The 23,341-nt window shown below is 42.7% G+C and overlaps 1 protein-coding gene across 3 annotated transcripts in view; it reads left to right on the top strand.

Annotated features, from left to right (window-relative positions):
• Positions 1–7,689: 7,689 nt before the first annotated feature.
• Positions 7,690–23,341, top strand: part of LOC123756336 (PCNA-associated factor) — a 42,210-nt gene continuing 26,558 nt past the window's right edge. Inside the window, exon 1 of one of the 3 annotated variants that reach the window (XM_045739406.2) lies at positions 7,690–7,823. The gene's annotated coding sequence lies outside the window, so the exon portion shown is untranslated. Of the gene's footprint in view, positions 7,938–23,341 lie in introns of all 3 variants that reach the window. The other 2 variants (XM_045739407.2, XM_045739405.2) reach the window with 2 other exon arrangements.

The following is a 23,341-nucleotide window of genomic DNA, read 5'->3' as shown; positions in this document are numbered from 1 at the left end:
ATGTTTTTTATGTTCTCTAGGCTGGGTTGAATTGTTTTATGTATCACTGGATGACGAGTTGCCAATTTAGCAATTTCATCAGCTTTTTCATTTAATGGGATTCCAATATGGGATGGGATCCAGTTTAAAGTTATGTTGAGGCCTTTGCCTTTAGCGACTGCTCCAAGATACAAAATGGTGGTAATTATTTCCACATTATCTTTCCATTGTTTTTGTCCTAGTATTTGAAGTGCAGCTTTTGAGTCTGTGTGTATGATTGCATTTTGAGTGTTTTGTGCAATCACATATGCGAATGCCTGTTGTATGGCAAACAGTTCAGTTTGGGTTGATGATACTAGTCCTCCCAGTCTCCAATATGCCTGTACGCTAGTCGTGCAAAGAGCAGCGCCAGCACTCATTTTCTGTGTCCACCGATCCGTCTGTGAAGATGTGGGTGGCTCCTGCTACTGCTATACATTTGCTCTTCTATTATGCGCCTTAGGATTGTCGGATCATAGGCAGCCTTTTTCATTGGGAGACTTTCTATTACTATTTTGAAAGTAGGCTCTTCCCACGGCGCGGAAGGAGTGTAATTTGGGTGTGGATGATCACCCTCTCTATCAAGAATCATGTTTTTTAAATGTAGTCTGTTTAGGACTTTTCCTGCTCTTGCAACCCAAGAGTTTCCATTGTTTTGGCCTAGTCCAACCACCAAGGCCTGCCGTACTGGGATTGGATCAGAAGAAATAATTATCTTACTGATAATTGTAGCTGTCCTTTGTGATATTCTTTCTTGTAGAGAGGGCAAACCCGTCTCCAGTCTAAGAGTTTCAAGCCTGGTCCACATGAGGGCTCCCAGTGCGGCTCTCATAGCATTGTTTTGGGCAACTTCAAGCTTTTTCCACTGTTGGTGTGATAGACTTGTGAGTGCAGATGCGGCATAGTCGATCACTGATCTGACTGCCTGTACATAGTATGTGCGAAGGACTTGCAAATTGGCTCCTCCAGAGAGGGAGGTTAGCGACCTGATGGATTGCCGTCCGGGACGCAGTTCGCTCTCTCAAGTAAGTGACCTCAGCATTAAAATTCATGTGTATGTCCAGGATTATTCCTAGATAGATAGGTGTCCACCCATTCAATTGGTTGACCCTGTACTGTGAGTTGGATGTTGGGCTTCGCTATTTTTATGGGCATGGCTTTTGACTTTGAGGGGTTGAGTTTGATACCAATCTGTTTTGCCTCTTTACTGATGCAGTCTAAGCATTTGGTGCAAGGCGCGCCGCATCTATTCCTGTTATGATGATGACAAAGTCGTCCGTGTAGTTTAGCAGCCAGCAGTGATATGGGAGTTTCAACCTCATTATTCTTTCCATTAAACAGTTGAAGAGAAGAGGGCTGAGAATACCTCCTTTCGGTGTACCATTTTCATGTCTTTTGTACTCAGAGTCTGTGCCATGAAGTTTTACTCTTGCTTCTCTGTTTATGAGACAGTTTTTGGTCCAGGAGACAAGGATTGCCTCTGACCTCTTTGTCAATGAGGCAGCAGAGAATAGCTGGGGCGCTAGCCAGTTCAAAGGCTTTTTCGAGGTCCAGGAATATCAGCATTCTTGGTCTGTCATTCAAGTGAGCTAACAGAGTTGTAATACATTCCACTGTGCCAACCCCTCTTCTATAGGCATACATATCATGGTGCAGTTTAGACATTTTCCACTCCAGTCTGTTGAGTGCCATTCTGTCAGCCGTCTTGGCTGCACAGCTTTGGAGAGAGATGGGCCTGGGATTAGCTGGATCTTTGGGTTTTGGGATCGGCACTGTCTGCTCTATTCCAAGCTGAAGGTCTAGTTTGAGAAGTCCAGGCTAGATTAATTTACCTTAGGTATGCAGCGTCTCCCTCTGGGCCGAGGTTTCTAATCATTTTAAAGGTTATTTTGTCGTCTCCAGGGAAAGTATCCTTGGAGTTTTTCTTAGCCCGATTGAGCTCATCCAGTGTGAAGGGGGCATTAGTGTCAGAGACTTCTTCACATGCTGTAAAGATTCTGTGCCACCTTTCTTCCTCTAGTCCGGTCTGTGCTGCTAATACATCTGGTGGAAGCTGATTGCTGGCTGCTCTCTCTGCAAACCTGGTTGCCAGTACTTCGGCTTCCTGTTGAGGATCCTTGGGGGTATGGGGCTTTATGTGTTTTATTCCTTTTGGCCCAGTAGATTTGCTGCCACATCTCTCCAAGAGAGGTGTGTTCATTCAGGTGTGAACACCATTCCAGCCACTTTTGTTCTTTTATTAGTCTGGTCTCTCGATGTACATGTTCCTTGACCTCACAAAGTAAGGTCCTGTTGCGGTCACTTGGCTGCTTTTTGTATAGCTTTCTTGTTCTGTTGAGTCTATGGTTGAGTTCTTTGACACGTTCCATTGGTACTATTGCGAACGATCTTTATGGTGTCCGGTGGACTGTTTTTTCAGTGGGATTGAGTGGTTGGCTGCACTTTGAATCGCTTTGACAAATTCTTGTTCTGCCTGATTAATGTCTTCGGGAAGATCATAGTTTCTATGCCACTCTGAAATGAGGTTTTGAAATCGGTCCCAATTTGCTGAAGCAAAGTTCCAGGCTTCAGATGGAGGCGGAGGTGGGGTGGGTAGATCTAACTTAAGATCAATTTGGACCCCATAGTGGTCGCTTGTGAGTGTGGGCTCAACTGACCATGTTGCTGCATCTCTTAGGGAGACTGAAATGAAGGAAAGGTCTAATCTGCCTCCTTGGATGTGGGTGGGTTCATTCTTGTTTAGGATTTGGATTTCTGGAAGCTGGTCTAGTAGATGTGCAATGTGAATGCCGGCCTCATTTGTTGTGTTCGAGCCCAGTGCCAATCGATGGAGCATTAAAATCTCCACAAATGATTGTGTTTGATGTTGTCGCGTGTCCAAATAACACAGAGAGATCCATTTCGGCATGTGGAGACCTGTACACATTAAACACTTCAAGTTTGTCGTGTCTTAGCTCAATGGTTACTCCCATTACCTCTGTCCCTGCTCCACAATTGGGTGGGCTGGTTATGGACTTGGAGATCAGGTCACATTTTACGTAGATTGCACATCCCCTGGATTGCCCGTTGATCAATGGAAGGAAGAAGCCTCGATAGCCTGAGATTTTAGGCTCTAATCCGGCTCGAAGCAAGAAGCCTCGATAGCCTGAGATTTTAGGCTCTAATCCGGCTCGAAGCAAGCTCTCCTGTAGTATCAGGATGTCTATGCCCTTGGTTGCTGCTATGCATTGCAAGTGTTGCAATTTTGTGCGCATTCCATTGCAGGGTCTTTAGACCTCTAGGTTCTTGGAATTTGCTGATAATTCTTTGGTATCCATGGAGTCTGATGAACACGCCATGGAAGTTACAATTGGTGTATAGGTTTTTAGTGAACCTGAAATTGACTCATCAATGTCCCTTTCCGACGAGCTGGACTCTATCTGTTTTTAGGGGGGTGTCTCCTGCCCTACGTTCTTGAAAGTGAGGATATTATATTTTCGAATTTCTTGAGCTTGTGCTCAATTGTCTTCCTAGTCTCTATGGTTTGCTTGATACCGTGTAATGTCAGCAGACTTTCGACCAATTCGGTGACCAAAGATTTGAGCATTGGCCAGAGAGCGTCCAGTTCTGCGGGAGCACTATTTAATGCTGTGCAGGTTTGGGGCCTAGTTACTTTTTGACCCTTCTCAGTAGTCACTTTGACACTGGAATTATTATTCTTGCTCTTATTGCCCCCAGTGTGCTTACTGGATGAAATGGGAGGGCGACTGCTTTGAACATGTTTCTTGTGGCCCCATCTATCTTTTTGTCCTGTACGGAGGCCTTCACACCCTTCACCATAGCCGATGGTGAAGGGCCGTGTGCACCCTCTACCTGAATGGGTAGACCCCAAGCGGTTTTAGTGGGCAGGGGAGCTGGTATAAGTTTTGGTGGGGGCTTCGGCTCCGCTGTAGGCGTGGTGGGGTTCGTTTGAAGCCTTTTGAGCCTTTCAAGGCATTGCAAGTTCCAGGCGTGATGTGCTTTAGAGCAATTTGGGCACTTTGCTTGGACAGGGTGGTTTGCCTTGTGTTTGTCAATGCATATTTTTGTGTCGTGGGGAGCTGGCTGCAGACTCCGCACCTCACTGGGCGTTGGCAGCCATCTTTGTGATGCCCAAATCTCTGACATCTGAAGCATCTTAGGGGCTCTGGGGTGTAAGGCCTGTGTTGGAACACGCCCCAGATTCCAAGGTTAAGTTTCTCCGGGATCCGTCCTCTTACTGTGAGAAGGACTTGTCGGGTTTCCTGTTTTGTGGTTCTTACCTGGCATCTCTCTGCTGACACCACATAGTTCAGCTTTTCGAGATGGCCAAGGGCCATATGCAAGGGATAGTGGAGGACAATGATTTTTCGTATTTTATCCTCTGGTTTGAGTTCCTCACATTTTGTGTAATTTTTCAGAACCGTTGCGGCCGGCTCGTCTTTAGGCCTCAGAATATATTCTCCTCTGAGGTTTGGTTTTGCTCTGATCTGGAGCTGGGGATACTCTTTTTCAAGATCCATTACAGTAGCGTAAGAAGACTTACCTTCGGTATGCTGGACTTTGATGACTGGCAGTGCAGATTTAGTCTGAGGAGCTGGAGAAGCTGGAGTGTTTTTTTCGGAAGATGGGTCGTCATGGAGTGGCTTGTCCTGTTTGCCTTAGTCACATGATTCCACTCGCCGTCACTTTCGGAGCTTGTATCGAGTATAGATTTTCTTTTCCTACACTGAGCAGCATTGCTGGATCTATCACAATTCATTTCATATTCCATGATTTAATTCAAATGCTCACTGTGGAGTGGTCTGGTGAGTGAAGGTGATGCTCTGTGCTACAGGGGACAAAGTCAGCGTGGAGTTGGCTCACTAGGTGAACTCGGGTGAGGTTATTATTCGATTGATTGATTGATGAAGATTAAGCCACCCAAATGGTAGCACGGGCACGAATAGCCCTTAAGTGGTGGCCCTTTTTGGTCCATTACCAGTATCAATAGATGATACTGGAGATCTGTGGAGGTGCGGCTGCACCCTGCGTGACGGGAGATGTCTCCCGTCGTTATTATTCTGTTGTTGTTTTAGATTCAGCTACTCAGACCAAAAGTTCCAAGTAACACGGGCTATGGTGAGCCCGTAACTCACCTGGCACAGGAGCGGGGCAAATAGTACGGGCTATGGTGAGCCTGTAGTGGACTTACCTGGCGCTGGAGCAGTGCTGAATGTGAATCCGTTATTATTCTGTTGTTGTTGTTATAGATTCAGCTACTCGGAACAAGTTCCAAGTAGCACAGGCTATGGTGAGCCCGTAGTGGACTTACCTGGCACAGGAGCGGTGCTGTGAGTGCGTTATTATTCGCTACTCTGCTGCTTATATGCTCGGGCAACACCTCACCGTTCTTCAAAGGTTGGCAGGAATATTAACTGGAAGTAGGGAAAGGTTTGAGTTCTATAATTAGTACTAAGAAGAGCTTTGCTTCTCTCGTTAGGCTAATGCTTTAGGAGCGAGTATATTATTGGGATAATCTACTCGCTACAAAATCGTTGTAACCTAACCTAAAACGCTGTAACGCAAGCGAGGAGTTCTCCAAAGGTACGCTGTAAACGCTAAAACGCTAAAACTGTAACACTGCAAAATCGCAACAAATCTAAAACAAGAAGTCTATGCACAGTTTTCCGTTTCTCTCTGCTGGTCATTGCTACCTAAAAGACCTGGAATCGTGTTGTTCATCATCCATCAACGTCACTGGATCACAAGTTTACAACTTTTCTAGATCTCTCCAAGACGCATCCTTCCTCCACCACGGCTGGATTTCACTCTTGTGTCCAACTGTCTGGTTGACCAGACCACCAACCGCAGGAAGCCTGGCCAGAGACCGGGCCCCCGGGGACGTTGATCCTCGGAACCTTCGAAGGAAAAAGTAAACGCAAAGTAAGATAATCCTCCCCAGGGGCGATAGACTTCCCAGCCATAATCATTAATTTCCTTGCCCGAAACGCTGTGCGTACTAGTGGCTTTAGGTATTGTATGTACTAGCTCTATAAATCCAACATTATGTTTGTAAATCAATTATGTATGTACTTTCCTAAATAAAATTTGCTTTACTTAATTGTCATTAATACTTCATCCCGAGTAATGTCTATGGAAGCAGTCCTAATTACTGAAATGATAGTATTTATCTGTTTGGTGGAAAGTACCAATATATGTAGTGATGGACCACCAGTAAACGACTTATAGATGAATAGACAGATATTGCGTGTGAAGAACATTTCTGTGTTTGTGTTAGATATTATAAAGCTAAACTCAGTAGGATTTTACCTCAGTTTATTGGACTAGTTTTAGTCGCAAGGACTTCCTAAGAAGTTTTGTCTCAACACCTCAAAAATTATTTTGGCTATATTGGAGTTGATTTGAAGCATGGTCTTGGACGGACGGAACATCAACTCTGTGTGGACCTTATCTCTCACTTTACACTGTGATGAAGAAAGATATCCCTTACTGGTTTCTTATCAAATGCCCATCATTCCCTGCATATGGGCTGTTCTCATGCATCTGACGAATTACCTTCCAGCATCGACTTCACGAAAGAGAAAGCTACAGCTGATTCCACAGATCTTCATTCAGGAGAGAAAGTTATCTAGAGACTTATAAATGATATGTACAGACTTATAAATGATGGGAAAGATCCCTTACAGTTGATACCTTTGTCAGGAGTACGATGGTTGGCAAGGAACAATAGTGTTAGAGCGGCTGTCTGATCAGTGACAGCCGCTCAGATCAGTAATCAGACAGTGAGATGCTTGAACAACTCATTACCAAATCTCTTCTTCTTGTGATAAGTATGTTGCAAGGCAACTATTTAATATACTCTCATCCTGCCATAAGCTATATTTCACATTCCTCAAACCAATCCTAAATGATTTTGAAGGGATGAATTTACTTTATCAAAAAGATGAAGCACTGACTTCGGAAACTTTACTCTTGGAATACTCGGAAGAACCGTGCATCCTGATCAGGCAAATCGTCATTTTAATTTGAACTTAAATTCCATTTATCTGCCCCTGGAGAAAGTGGACTTTTGTTATTAAATTTCTACACGTCTGGCCATCAACAGACAAAAGAAAAATTCTATAAACAAGAAAAAGTTTCAAAATGTTCAAGAAAGAAACCAGATTTTTTTAGTGGAAGCTTGCACAGAGCTTCTTCCTCATATTCCTAGTAAAGCTAAAACTTTCAAAAAGGTGAAAACACTTGTTGCTCATCATTTGAACCACCCATGTCAGTGATAAAATATGAGTCTGCAATATGCAAGAATGAGGTTGTGGATGCAGGCGAAGAAATCTTGATAATCTTCAAATGTGAAGACATTGAAGGACTCCAGATCCATTACGCTTCATGAAGCAAATATTGCTAAGTTATTCTATTATCCTTATGTATATGAGTGGGAGTGGGTGGTTATAAATAGGAGCTGCCTCGTATAGGTCAATAGGCTTTCTGCAGTTACCTTTCTTATATTCTTATTATCCAAACATTGCTAATATTATATTAATACAACCATTAAATCATGTAGTGTTTCACTATATATTAAAATATGTTGCTCTGAAAACCGTATCAGTCGCTAAACAATATATAGGGCTACTTTAAGTACAAATGCGCTACTTTTAGACCGTCAGCTCGCTATATTTCAGCAATTCGGATGCGGCCACGACCTCGTAATTAGCGCGGGCAGGACGAGGGAACGCGGCCGGGAGTCGGGACGAGGGAACGCGGTCAGACGGTGGCGCCAAGACTTCCCGCGTTTGTGCTTTAAGTTGGTAGGTACTCCAGGAAGACCTTGATTTAGGCAGTTTGTGTGGTAAGGTGAGGAAGCCAGGTCGCCATCGCCCACAACGCGTCACAGCCACAACTGGTGAAGTGTTTTGTCTTTGGTAAATGTGTTCACAGCTCTGTGGGAAGTTTAATGTGCGGGCATTTAACTCTGGTCGTTTCTTCCACCAATTTTTTATTTCAACCACTTTGATTACGTATTTTGTGACTGGACTTCGGCAGTATAGCCGTTAGTGTGTGTGTGAACCGTATCTTATACCGAGAGTTAGTTTTAAGTTCATTTATTCTTCACCCCATGCCCATCCTGTGGGCAGTAGTGGACCCCCATACCCATCCTCTGGGCAGTAGTGGACCCCCATACCCATCCTGTGGGCGGTAGTGAACCCTCATACCCATCCTCTGGGCAGTAGTGGACCCCATACGCATCCTGTGGGCAGTAGTGAACCCCATACGCATCCTGTGGGCAGTAGTGAACCCCATACGCATCCTGCGGGCAGTAGTGAACCCCATACGCATCCTGCGGGCAGTAGTGAACCCCATACGCATCCTGTGGGCAGTAGTGAACCCCATACGCATCCTGTGGGCAGTAGTGAACCCCATACGCATCCTGTGGGCAGTAGTGAACCCCATACGCATCCTGTGGGCAGTAGTGAACCCCATATGCATCATGTGGGCAGTAGTGAACCCCATACACATCCTGTGGGCAGTAGTGAACCCCATACGCATCCTGTGGGCAGTAGTGAACCCCATACGCATCCTGTGGGCAGTAGTGAACCCCATATGCATCCTGTGGGCAGTAGTGAACCCCATATGCATCCTGTGGGCAGTAGTGAACCCCATACACATCCTGTGGGCAGTAGCGGACCCCATACCCATCCTGTGGGCAGTAGTGGAAAGGGTTATAGAGGCACAGAATGGGGCTCAAGGACTTGACCTGAACATTCATTTAGCTAAGCAAGGTAGTCTTGATGAGCTAGTTAAAAATTGATGTATATCGTTTTCATCATTAGTGGGCTCAACTGACCACAAGTACATCTCTAAGCTAAGCAACCGACATATGTGGAGAGCTAGTGTTAAAATTGATATTGTGACAGGCACAGTGGTAAAGCACCCTGGCACTTCACGAGCGCTTTGGCCGGGGAGGATTGACCGGGTGCCAATCCTTAATTGTAGCCTCTGTTCACCCAGCAGTGAATGGGTACCTGGTTGTTAAAAGATATGGCGGGTTGTATTCTGGGGAATATTAGGATTAAGAACCTGCCCGAAATGTTATGCGTGCTAGTGGCTTTACAAGACAAGAATGTAAGAACTCGTGTGCATCTTGAGGTTATCTTGAGATGATTTCGGGGATTTTTAGTGTCCCCGCGGCCCGGTCCTCGACCAGGCCTCCACCCCCAGGAAGCAGCCCGTGACAGCTGACTAACACCCAGGTACCTATTTTACTGCTAGGTAACAGGGGCATAGGGTGAAAGAAACTCTGCCCAGTGTTTCTCGCCGGCGCCTGGGATCGAACCCAGGACCACAGGATCACAAGTCCAGCGTGCTGTCCGCTCGGCCGACCGGCTCCCTGCATAGATAGATAAATAAATCAAAGTATTGATATGGTTTCATGAAACATTTTACTCGACAAGGTTTTGTTCATCGGCATTTAGTAAACAGATAATATCGACTTTATAATGGTCCAGGACGGACCGAAATGTTATCCGTCTCTTCAATTTCTAGTGTGTGGTTTGGTCAACATTTTTCAGCCACGTTGTGACTTTACATCTGCAGTTAATATGCTAGTAATATTACTAGTTAATATAATAATACACCAGTTAATATAATATTACTTGGTCTATATATATCCTGACTATTAGATTTTTTTTAATCTATCTTGTACTGTATAAAGTAGCCTACTGTATATCCATTTACAAAAATACAGGTTATTTTGTAGAGCAGATGGAGCACAAATATGTGAAGGCGAGACTTCACAATATTTATGTACTGTATTCTGTACCATAGTGTAATACAGTAATTGGATAACTTTGGCACAATTCGAAGCACTGCAAACCTGTTGCATTTTCTTGCCAACTTGTTGCACATTTATTTGAATTATTCAATAATTCAGAACCTGTAAATGCTAAAACACTTAACTTTTAAAGTACAGCTAGAAAAGATGAAGGCAAATGGGGGGGGGGGGGGAAGAGGGGATCTTTGACAGGCCCCCAGTTTCCTGTCCTCATCAAGGCCACTAGTGTTAGGGGCTCTCTGGTAAATTCAGGTAAATAATTCTTTGTACAGTACTTTGCAAGAGTGAAAATAAACACAAAATTTAAATATCAACCCCCCCCCCCCCCCCCAAAAAAAAAAAAAAACTTCATCCAATAATAATTCATTGTGTCCGTGGACGGGGCAGCCAGTGTATTTATACATGTTAGGCTTATATTGCATCCCCCCTCCCTCGGGTCAAATTACGGACCCCCGCCCAGGATGCAATACCTACAAGAAGTTGATTAACTCCTGGGTACCTACTTACTGCTAGGTGAATAGGAGCATTAGGTGGTAGGAAATGCACCCTAAGCATTTCTGTCCCACCTGGGATTCAAACCTGGAATTCTAAAATTGAGTTAAGAACAATACTACCAAGGCCCTTATGGAACTGGGATCATGAGAGACTTGTCTAGATTATCATTAAATTTTGTAAGCTATGGTTAGGAGAGCTACTGTGTTTAGTTTGACCTTATATCTTGTGTACATGCATTTTATAAAATGTGCAGTACAGTAGTTGATAGTGTAACATTAGCGTGTGCAGACTCCGAAGTGTACTCGGGTGAATATAACAGTGGCATTGGGGCCACATTGCGCTTAATGCTTCCGTTTCAGTTTGCCTTCCCAACGTTGGCAACAATAAGCAAATTAGAACTTAATAATGTCCAACTAGGCCAGCGATTGACCTATTCCAGAAGGTAATCCACAGCAGTTGCCATAACTCGCAAGGTTTCAGATTGAGTTGCTCTATTTTGATTAGCCAAACTTTTCTAGTATATCGATATGTATTAAGGTTAAATTAGGATATGTTAGTTAGCATGGTTACTTTACATTTGAATAAAATATTAAATTAAGAATTGAGACTTTAACACCAAAGTTTATTTCATCTTACCCGAGCTAACCGAGCAACAAACCTCAACATGATGAACAGTGTCTTGTAGGAAAATATTTATTGTACACACATTGGTAATCTATTGCAAATTATTGAACAATAATTGAATTGGTGTGTGTAGTAACATGTACAGGATAGCCAGATTTACTGGGATACTGAAAAGCATATGTTTTACTAAGTCATAAGATGTAGAAATAAGGGATGGCATTGTAGCCTTGGAGCAGGACACATGGGCCAAGGCTGACAGGTTATTGGTCTAGCCAGGAGTAGTGAGAGCTAACAGCAGTGTGTGGCTGTTGCACTCATGGACTGCTGAAATGTTGCAATGCTGGTTTGAGACGATTGAATATGGCTGTTTTCATCTTGTTTGTTCAATTCTGGTAGCTCTGCTATTGTAACTAATTCTGAAAGAGTTTTGGGGTTGTCATGGTACGAAAATTGATAAATGGCTTTTGTTATGGCCTTAGCAAATCCTGTAACTTTTCAACTTGTTCTCTAGATTTACCAAAATGTACAAAAACAGTAAACATAAATATTTGTGATCTGCTGCTTTTTATAGTACCCTTTATTTTGTATGTTGGGGACTAGTGTGTACAAAATGAGGTATTGTGGAGAGAATGGGTTGAGCTTTCAGAGGACACTGGCAAGCCTGCAGGTGCTAGTCTGATAGTGATGGGAGTAACTGCACATGTTAGAAAAGAAATAAATTTTTATAATATTGATTAATCAAAATATTAATGTAGAATACCAAATTTGTATAAATAAAATTACAGATTGGCATTAAATAATTACAGGTAATGAAATAATTGAAATTATCTTTATTTTACATAGTAAATATATATTTATCATTTTCCATATTTTTCTACCATAGCCTCGTTCTTATTAGTTCATGTACTATGTCATTTCAGTTATGTTTAAATTGTACCACTTGCCCATAATGTAAATCATTACCACTATATAGCCATTACCTATTGTATACTCTAATGACCAATTTTTTTGACTAAGAGTTGCAGTTAACCGCTTTCATGTTTTTTCCCCCCCATTACCAATTTTTGGGGGCTACCAATGTCTTGGGTCAAGTGCAGATTCATGTAGAGATATTTTATTTCCAATGCATACTGCCAAGTGGCTGTACATGGTAAAGTGTTCAATTTGGCATCTTTTTGAGCTAAGAGTTGTATTTTATGATATTTTCACAAATGTAATGAACGCAAAATAAAATAACAAGGTGATTTAGTTTTTTAGTTTTTTCTCAACATAACTGTAGAAATCATTTTCAAAATCATCAGAACATTCTGGCATTTTGTGCAAATGATGACTGAAGGCAACAAAAATGTTAAAGGGTTAATATTAGGCTCTTTTCATGACAGGTTATGCAGTGTCCAACATATCTTTTTTCTAGTTTTCCTGTAAGTTGATGTGTCTTTACTCAGAAACCCAAAAATCCAAATTTCAGATTCATCTAACTTTGAGTGGTTTGCGAGAAAACATCATTTTCAAATTCGTCTATCTCGGCTTCTAGCTGACAGCTAGAAGAGTGATTTAAAATACATTTGTGAGGTATTCTTTAAAATACAGCATTTTGATAATGTTATGAAAAACAATTTTTTTTTTTTTTTTACATAAATTTTGTTAATTTATATTTTTAAGAGGAATCTGCCAAGAGTGTTTGGTTGTAAATCTTGCAAGTGTATTACTTTGAATATTGGTTGATGTATTTTGCATGCTGATTTACCATCTACAAAGAATGATAATGAGGTCTCCGTGGTGTAGTGGTAAGGCACTCGCCTGGCGTTCCGCGAGCGCTTTGTCATGGGTTCGTATCCTGGCCGGGGAGGATTTACTGGGCGCAAATCCTTAACTGTAGCCTCTGTTCAACTCGACTGTAAAATGGGTACTTGGTTGTAACAACGATTCTTCGCGGTGTGGATCGTATTCCAGGGACCGGCCCGAAACGCTACGCATACTAGTGGCTGTACAAGAATGTAACAACTCTTGTATATATCTAAAAAAAAAATATTTTTGTAATTTTGTCTATCTAATATGAGTGAGAGAAACCAGTATTGCAAGAACTGTGCCCTGCAGAGTTTTCCACAGTGTGTGTGTGTGTAATAAATAAATAAATAAATAAATAAATAAATAAAAATACATACACACACGTACGTACGTACAGTGGCACCTCAACATACGATTGCCCCTACTTACAATAATTTCGAGTTACAATGTAATTTTCATCAAAAAATGCGACAACATCCAATGGTGTCGTCGACTTCCGATATTTGTTGGTACACGTTTGGGTCGCCGAGCGCGTGGTTCCCGGTTACGCGGCCGACCTGCCTCAGTTTACATCAGCTGCCCGCTTAGTGACAATCGCGCCTATAAGAAATTCCGCTTCTGTGGTGCATTTTGCATTTTGAACATTAATGGCGACTCCCATCTGCCCTTACGAGCATTTGGAAGAAATTTAATTTATTTAGTTTAATCAGTGATTATTCACAAAACTTTGTTGGTTTTAATAAATGCTGTAGCATTAAACTAAGTCATATTTAGTAATTTGTAACTGATACTATGAAATGTAGGTTAATAAAAACCTTTTCATCTCCAGCATTAATAGATCGTAGGCTGGGACTCGTTAGGGAAATGTCCCGAGGCGCCCATGGGGGGTAACCCTACATTGGAAACAACCTGAGGATATTTATTAGGAAGAGGCTGTGGATATTTTCTACAGTGCTGTCACCAGGTTATAGTGTAGATGTATATTACAAGAGGTTTATAGTGTTTATTAAATTTCAGTTACCCCTCATGACCTTCATTGCACAATATTCTAAACGGACTATGGATCCCATAGTTGGGAACCTTGATTAACCTATTAGGTTTATCAAGGTCCCCCTTAACCACTGTGCTGCTCGCCTTCCAAATACAGGCATACCTCAGAATAAGAGTTTAATCCGTTCCTGGAGACGCCTCGCCTTCCGAAAACTCGCATTCCGAAGTTAATTTCCCCATAAGAAATAAAGGGAAATGAATTAATCCGTTCCTGACTACCCCAAAAACCCCAAATCAAACTAAATTTTTATACCTAATTTACCTAATTCATCTAAATAAACCTACAAAACTGTGTTCCAGTTATTACTTGCCTTGCTGTCGAGTGCTGTAGGCGTATGGAAGATGGTGAGGAGGGGGGAGGAGGAGAGGAGTTACTGTTTGGAAGGGGAGTCCCCTTCCATAATCACATCACATAACCCCATGCCTTGTAACACTATGGATACCACTTCTCTTTCTAAATTTTTCAAACCAGCCCCTGCTTGCCTTAAACTTTCTTATCTGCATCACTCGTTGCAGGGGTATTCTTTAGAAGGTCTTCGTGCAACACCCTGGCTTTCTCACAAATAATGGCCTCCGAAACACTATCACCCCTCAACTCCTTGTCGTGTATCCAAATTAATAACAACTTTTCCACTTCTTCAAGTATTTGTGGTCTTTGTGCCGTTAATGTTCTTACTCCTTTTGCCACTTTAGCACCCATAATCTTATTTTTCTTCTTAAGTATAGTGCATATTGTTGATGTGGCTTTGTTGTACTGCCTACAAAGTTCAACAACATGTGTACCGTTCTCATGCTTCCGAATGATCTCTTGTTTCTCCTCTATTGTCATCCTCACATGAGCTTTCTGGCCTTTATCCTTACCACTGACTTTCTTGGGACCCATGGTGAGATATATAATAACAAATTGTATAGACAAATCACCAAAAATCCAGCAAAACACTGAAAATCCGCGAGAAGAATTGATGTGGGGGTAGTCACTGAGCGCGAGACAATGGTAAACTGAGGGGCGGAGGGGCGACGATCGCCGAACCACCACGCGCTAGGTCGGCTGTACGCGTATCAACAAACTCGCGTCCAAACTCGCCTCCCGAAGTAACCATCACCTTCCGAGACAAATTTTTGGAGTAAATACACCTCGCCTTCCGAAAACCTCGCATACAGGGACAATCGCATTCCGAGGTACCACTGTACGGCAACCCCCCCACTCCTGTGCGCGGGAAATAAATTCTCGGGATTTTTTTTAATGCGTTAAAATCCCTTCCCTGATTACAGAAATGTGAAAATAAATTAAAAATTGTACTTACTTTGGCCGCAATGGGGTCCGTAAAATGGCGCATGACGTCATCAATCCTTGGTTACCCGTGGTGTACGCTCCTGGGGGGGCAGTAGCGCGCCAGGTTCAAGATGCGCGAGTTGCCACAAATATATTTTTGTTCAGTTCCAAATACATTTTTTCTTGCCAATCGTATGTATAATGAACACGTACACTATATAATGGCAGTAGAACATCCGTACTGTCCAAAGACACTGTTACGTGCATCACTAGTGTTTACGTATCTTGCACATATTTCCAATGTATCATGCCCATTTATATATGTTTACAATTTATTTACACTGTTCAGTATCACACACTATACACACCATAAACACACTCAGAACTCCGCGAGTGTGTGATATGCTGCGAAAAAGCCAACGGGGCATAGTGGAACCTTGCACTCAATGCACCAGGTGCTGATGCATCTTTGCTTTTGTTCTCTTCAGGTAGTGTTTTTGCATACTATACAGGCATGTTTACCCTTTTCCCGTGATGGTGTGCCTGGCATATACTCAGAGCATGTGGACACCGAACATCTCGTTACCCCTCAGTCTGTCTGGAGCTGCATGTGGCATTGTTGCTTCCACCCCACACAGTACAACAGAGCCCTCCTTGCCATACTTTACGAGCATTTGTGACACAACAGCTACACTGAATGTCTGTATTGGCGGTCTCCTGCCTAATTTTACCAGATACACATTGAAGCAGTTGAGCACTGCAACATCTATTAGGTGGAAAAAACTTTCATCCACTTCACAAATTTCCTGCACACACTCGACGGCACTGAGCATCATGTCTCGTTTATCTATTGGGCTCATGTTCATGTTGTAGTCCGACACAATCTGGTTTATATATGGGGAAGCGCGTTTGAAAATGAACTTTGCCACTGTCCAACATGGCACCGGTGTGAATTGTAGTCAGCATATTCACCTCACGTCTGTCCCTCCACTGCACTGAGAGCATATTGTCACATTTGCGCAGCTGGCAATCGCCCACTGCAATACCTATGCTGAACACTGGCATTTTCTTCCTGTGGGCCTTCACAGTGCCACAAATGCCGGTGTTGTGGGGAAGGAGGTATCTGGTCAACAAGAGGCTGGTATAGTAGTTGTCGGTGAACAGTATATGCCTCTTGTTTAACAATGGTTCCATCAGGGTTTTGACAACACCACCGGAGAACCCGTGTTCATCTTGAGCCTGGTATGTCGACGTCTGTACCTGAATACAGTATCATGTCCATGATGATACCAATTTCACAGTCACACAAAAAAAACTTTAGTCCAAATCGGTGGCGCTTTGATGGGATGTACTGTTTGAATGCCAGTTGCTCCTTGAATAGTACAAGCGATTCGTTGACCACCACATTCTGTCCAGGTACAAAATAGTCACAGAACTTGACTCTCATATCACTGAAAACCTTCTGTACCTTCCAGAGTCTGTCGTGTCTTCTCATTTGCATTATTTCCGAAATGCAGACACCTGAGAAGCAACAGGAACCTATCACATGACATGTACCTGTTGAACACGAGTGATGGAATAAGGCTGTCTTTGCTCCACTAATCCTGGATGACATATTTCTCGAAGTTTCATCATCATGCTCAGTGCGAGAAACGTGTACATTTCGTCAATTGTGGTGTCCTTCCATCGTGTCAGGCGAGAGGCAGGTAAAATGCCGGCGTCTGAGGCTGTGAGCGTATCTGTCACAAGATAGGTCATGTGCACAGCTCAGTCGTCTGATGCTGAAGCTGCGTGTGGGTATGGTAGGAGATGAGGTTAAACTGCATATCGTAGGCCTACCACGAACACCTGATGTAGAGGGGCCACTGTTGTCATTGTCCTCTAGCTGTGTGACACGCTGCCGCTTGCCGCGACGTGTTGCTGGGGCAGCAAAACCCCGCCTAGTAACACCCTCGCTGCTCGTACTTGGGTCGTCAACACTAATCGTATCGGAGCCTATGTCACTGAAGCCCGAGAAAGATTCATCTCAAGTGCTGTCACTGAATAAACTTGCATCAGGAGAGACACATGATGGTGGTGACTAACGGTGTTGACCCAGGCCGGCGAGGCTCATGTACCGTACATACTCGCGACATCATCCACCTGTGTGTCTCTCCCTCACTCGTATCGGACTTCTGTGTAAGGTCTTTCTCTGGATCATAGTCAATCATCAGAAGGCTGGGTGTTCGGGTCACTCCGGGGTCACCAATGTAACGATTCTATTGTTACGTAAAGTATGGTGACAAATAAACAGACACTAAGATACTATATATATATTTGGTCGAATATACAGAAGTACACAGGTGATACTTTGGTGTGAGTTGGGCGCAATGAGAGTCGGTACAGTATCTCGAAAGTGTCTGCTCTAGACCACACTTGAAAGTAGACTCTGGTTAATGTTTGCTATTCTGCTGCTTATATGCTCGGGCAACACCTCACAGTGTTGCCCGGGCAACGCCTCACCTCATTCATCTCCAAAGGTTGACAGGAATATTAACAAAGCATTTGGAGCGAGTATATTATTGGGATAATCTACTCGCTACACCATCATCATACAAAATAATGCACCATCATCATACAAAATGTTGTGTATTTCCTCCTCGGAGTCGTTTTCCATAACCGCGGGTCACACAGATTTCGCAAAAGCTTTTGATAAATGTGACCATGGTGTTATTGCACATAAAATGCGTTCAAAAGGAATTACCGGGAAAATAGGCAGATGGATCTACAATTTCCTGACTAACAGAACCCAATGTGTAATAGTAAAAAAAAAATCCAGCCCATCAACCGTGAAGAGCTCAGTCCCCCAGGGTACTGTGCTTTGCTCCAGTACTTTTTCTCATCCTCATATCTTACATAGACAAGAACACAACCTATAGCACTGTATCATCCTTTGCAGATGACACTAGGATTTTCATGAGAGTTGGCAACATAGAGGACATGGCAAACCTCCAATCAGATGTAGATCAGGTCTTTCTATGGGCTACAGAAAATAATATGGTGTTTAACGAGGATAAGTTCCAGCTCATGCGCTATGGAAAAATTGAAAATATAAAAACAGAAACCACGTACAAAACTCGGGCAAATCATAACATAGAACGAAAAGGCAATGTAAAGGACCTGGGTGTACTCATGTCGGAAGACCTTACCTTTAAAGAACACATTAAAGTAGCCGTCACAACTGCAAGAAAAATGACGGGTTGGATAACAAGAACTTTTCACACTAGAGATGCTATACCGATGATGATACTTTTCAAAACGCTTGTGCTCTCTAGAGTGGAGCACTGCTGCACAATGACAGCCCCTTTCAAAGCTGGAGAAATTGCTGACCTGGAGAGCGTGCAGAGATCCTTTACTGCTAGAATCCACTCGGTAAAACATCTAAATTACTGGGACCGACTAAAGAGCCTAAATCTGTACTCCCTTGAGCGCAGGCGGGAGAGATACATAATAATTTACACATGGAAAATAATTGAGGGGCTGGTCCCAAACCTGCACACAGAAATAACATCACACGAGACCAGAAGACATAGCAGGATGTGCAGAATACCCCTGTTGAAAAGCAGAGGTGCAACAGGTACTCTGAGAGAGAACTCTATCAACATCAGAGGCCCGAGACTGTTCAACACGCTTCCACTACACATAAGGGGCATAACTGGCCTACCCCTCAGTGTTCAAGAGAGAACTGGATAAGCACCTCCAAAGGATAACTGATCAACCAGGCTGTGACTCATATGCCAGGCTGCGAGCAGCCGCGTCTAACAGCCTGGTTGATCAGTCCAGCAACCAGGAGGCCTGGTCGACGACCGGGCCGCGGGGACACTAAGCCCCGGAAGCACCTCAAGGTAACCGTGGAGCGGGAGCTCGTAAACAATGTGTCAAACATGATTGCTCCTTTGAAACCGAGGCTCCCCACAGCCGCAGGGCATGCTGGGATTTTTGTTTAAAGATGGTGGACGATCACTAGGGGCCCCCAGGCATCCATTTTGTACAAGCATCACCACGCGCCAGTTTTGAATGGAACGCTTAAAATATACAATCCCAGAGGCGTGTTGCGTACCCCCGGTAGAGTGCCTGAAGGCGAGTTGCGCAGTTCAGTGGTTAAGCCAAATACTGTACTGACCTCTCGCAGGCATCTGTTTACTGCTAGGTGAACTCTTTGGACTTATTGCTGGAATTGAATCTGGAACCTTTAGCTATGACCTAACAGCACTTAAAATGAAGTCAAACAGTTGTTCAACACATGGCTGAATTTTATTATAGGCATTTAAGGCATCCTGCAGCATTGTTCTAAACTTGGATTGTCATTGCTCAGGCCTGCAATTTTGAACATTACACATATTATTCATACAGTAGTCATGTCCCCTATAGTCGCCAATGTTTATACAGTATTTGTAATTTGTTCCTAAGCAAACTGTTTGAATACCTAGACCTTTCTTGGTCTTTCTAATTTATGCTGACAATGCCTGAGGATTGTTCCAGTATGTAATACAGGGGTACCTCGGTTTAAGAGTTTAATCCGTTCCTGGAGACGGCTCGTATTCCAAAAACTCGTAAACTGAAGCTAATTTCCCCATGAGAAATAATGGGAAATGAATTAATTTGTTCCTGACTACTCAAAAACCTCACTTCAAACTAAATTTTATACCCAATTCATCTAAATAAACCTACAAAACTATGTTCACGTTATTACTTACCCTTGCTGATGACTGCTGTAGACGTATGGAAGATGGTGAGGGCAGGTGTTACTGTTTGGAAGGGGAGTCCCCTTTCATTATAACATCAGGCAGTGAGGACCTCTCTGGGGTGCATTCTCTGGCATGTTTTGCCTGCATACCACTAGGTCCTGGTTGTGGCTCACTGCTCGATTTTCTCAACAAATCTGTCCATGGAAGATTGTTTTTCCCTTCTTCGCAAGATGTGTCTGTAGTGAGGCATCACATTGTCATTGAAAAGATTAATGCAATGCTCTACTACAGCTTTCTCTGGGCGAGTTTTTTCAATAAAAGTTTGCATTTCTTCCCACATCTGACACCACTTCTTAATGATTGCAGAAGGTGCATTCTGTACTGCCTCATCCTCCTCTACTGGAGAAACGTCCTCAGCTGGGTCTTCTTGCTGTTCCTTTTTGAAGGGCTTGGAGTTCTTCGGTGGTCAGTTCTTCATTGTGTTCTTCCACTAACTCCTCATCATCACCATCCAATTCCAAGCCCATTTGCCAGCCCAGAGTAACAATTTCCTCAACAATAGGCACATCATTTACAGGCTCAAACCCCTCAAAGTCTAGTTCTGTCACATTCAGGCCACAATTTTCTCCAGCCAGAGATCAAGGTTCTTTGAGTCACTTCTTGCCAGGCTTTGTCAACGAGTTTTAAGGCACTACAAATGTTAAAATGGTCTTTCCAGAAGTCTCTTGAGGGTGAGTTTTGTGGTTTGTCACTTAAAAACATTTCCGGAAAAGTGCCCTTTCATAAAGTTTCTCAAAATTCGCTGTGATTTTCTGGTCCATAGGCTGAATTAGGGTAGTGGTGTTAGGAGGAAGGAACTTTACTGTGAGAAAATTACTGTACAAGAATGTAACAACTCTTGTATATATCTCAAAAAAAAAAAATATATATATATATATATATATCTCAAGATATTTTTCTATGGCCAGGCACACCACTTCATTCACCCACTCCGAAAAAAAAATTCCTAAGTCACCCATGTCCTTTTATTAGCCCTCCACATGACACACATGTGGGTTTTCTGCACTTTATACTGTTTGAAAACCCTTGGATTTTCAGAATGATACACAAGCAAGGGTTTAATTTTCAAATCGCCACTCGCATTTGAACACAGCACAAGCATAAACCCATCTTTCATAGGCTTGTGTCCAGGCAATGATTTTTCCTCCTTGGTAATGTATGTCCTCTTAGGCAATCTTTTCCAGAAGTCCTGTTTCATCACAATTAAAAACTTGTTGCGGTAGGTATCCCTCAGCCTCTGCAAACTCTTTAAATTCTTTAATAAATCTTTCAGTTAATTACCTAAGTGTAGTTACAGGATGAGAGCTACGCTCGTGGTGTCCCGTCTTCCCAGCACTCTGTCATATAACGCTTTGAAACTACTGACGGTCTTGGCCTCCACCACCTTCCCCCCTAACTTGTTCTAACCGTCTACCACTCTGTTTGCGAAAGTGAATTTTCTTATATTTCTTCGGCATCTGTGTTTAGCTAGTTAATATCTATGACCTCTTGTTCTTAACGTTCCAGGTCTCAAGAAATCTTCCCTATCGATTTTATCAATTCCTGTTACTATTTTGTATGTAGTGATCATATCACCTCTTTCTTCTGTCTTCTAGTTTTGGCATATTTAATGCCTCTAACCTCTCCTCGTAGCTCTTGCCCTTCAGTTCTGGGAGCCACTTAGTAGCATGTCTTTGCACCTTTTCCAGTTTGTTGATGTGCTTCTTAAGATATGGGCACCACACAACTGCTGCATATTCTAGCTTTGGCCTAACAAAAGTCGTGAACAATTTCTTTAGTATATCGCCATCCATGTATTTAAATGCAATTCTGAAGTTAGAAAGCGTGGCATAGGCTCCTCGCACAATATTCTTTGTGGTCCTCAGGTGATAGTTTTCTATCTAGAACCACCCCTAGATCTCTTTCTTTATCAGAATTCTTTAAAGATTTCTCACATAATATATAGGTTGTGTGGGGTCTATGTTCTCCTATTCCACATTCCATAACATGGCATTTATTAACATTAAATTCCATTTGCCAAGTGGCGCTCCATGTACTTATTTTGTCCAGGTCTTCTTGAAGGGCATGACAATCATCTAAGTTTCTTATCCTTCCTATTATCTTAGCATCATCAGCAAACATGTTCATATAATTCTGTATACCAACTGGTAGATCATTTATGTAGACAATAAACATCACTGGTGCAAGAACTGAACCCTGCGGTACTCCACTTGTGACATTTCTCCAGTCAGATACATTGCCTCTGATCACAGCCCTCATTTTTCTATCAGTCAGAAAATTTTTCATCCATGTTAGAAGCGTACCTGTCACTCCTCCAATATTTTCCAGTTTCCAGAACAACCTCTTATGTGGAACTCTGTCGAAAGCCTTTTTTAGGTCCAGATAGATGCAGTCAACCCAACCATCTCTTTCCTGTAATATCTCTGTTCATAGATCATAGAAACTGAGTAAATTCGATACACAGGATCTTCCAGATCGAAAACCATACTGTCTGTCTGATATTATATCATTTCTCTCTAGGCGTTCTACCCATTTAGTTTTAATTATTTTTTCCAATATTTTGACTATTACACTTGTCAATGATACCGGTCTATAATTAAGGGGGTCTTCCCTGCTTCCACTTTCGTAGATTGGAACTATGTTAGCCTTTTTCCACACATCAGCTACAACTCCTGTATACAGGGATGCCTGAAAAATCCGTTGAAGAGGAATGCTGAGCTCAGATGCACATTCTCTCAGAACCCATGGTGAAACTCCATCTGGACCAACTGCTTTGTTCTTATTTAGCTCCTTGAGCATTTTTTCCACTTCGTCTCTGGACACCTCTGTGCTCTATGTTGTTCTCTGGAATTCTTATTGTATCTGGTTCCCTAAAGATTTCATTTTGTACAAACACACTTTGGAACTTTTCGTTTAATGTTTCACACATTTCCTTTTCATTTTCCGTGAATCTATTTCCCATTTTCAACCTCTGAATATTATCCTTTACCTGCAATTTGTTGTTTATGAATTTATAGAACAGACCTGGTTCTGTTTTGCATTTGTCTGCAATCCCTTTTTCAAAATTTCTTTGTCTCTCTCCTCAGTGCTGGTTTCCCGCCAAACACACACCGAAACTACAACGTTGGTACAACGTTCGAACACGTTTTAACACTTCCTAACCAGTTTTAACAATCAATATAGCAAGTTGTAACAACGTTCTAATACGTCATAAACATGTTAAGCCAAGATGTAACAACTTTATTACAAGTTGTAACAAGCGGAAAATAGAGACAGTTTCGGTTTGTGTTTCCAGGGTTGTCTGAGCTGGCAGCCTCCCCATGCCTTGCAACACTATGGATACCACTTCTTTTTCTAAATTTTTCAAACCATTCCCTGCTTGCCTTAGTCATCGTATCTGCACTCGTTCCAGGGGTTTTCTTTACAAGGTTTTCGGGCAATACCCTGGCTTTCTCACAAATGATGGCCTCTGAAACA

This window comes from Procambarus clarkii, chromosome 25 (genome assembly GCF_040958095.1).
Source record: "Procambarus clarkii isolate CNS0578487 chromosome 25, FALCON_Pclarkii_2.0, whole genome shotgun sequence".
Classification (NCBI taxonomy): domain Eukaryota; kingdom Metazoa; phylum Arthropoda; class Malacostraca; order Decapoda; family Cambaridae; genus Procambarus; species Procambarus clarkii.
The sequence above is the reverse complement of the archived record's forward strand: the minus strand, read 5'-3'. Positions and strand labels throughout refer to the sequence as shown.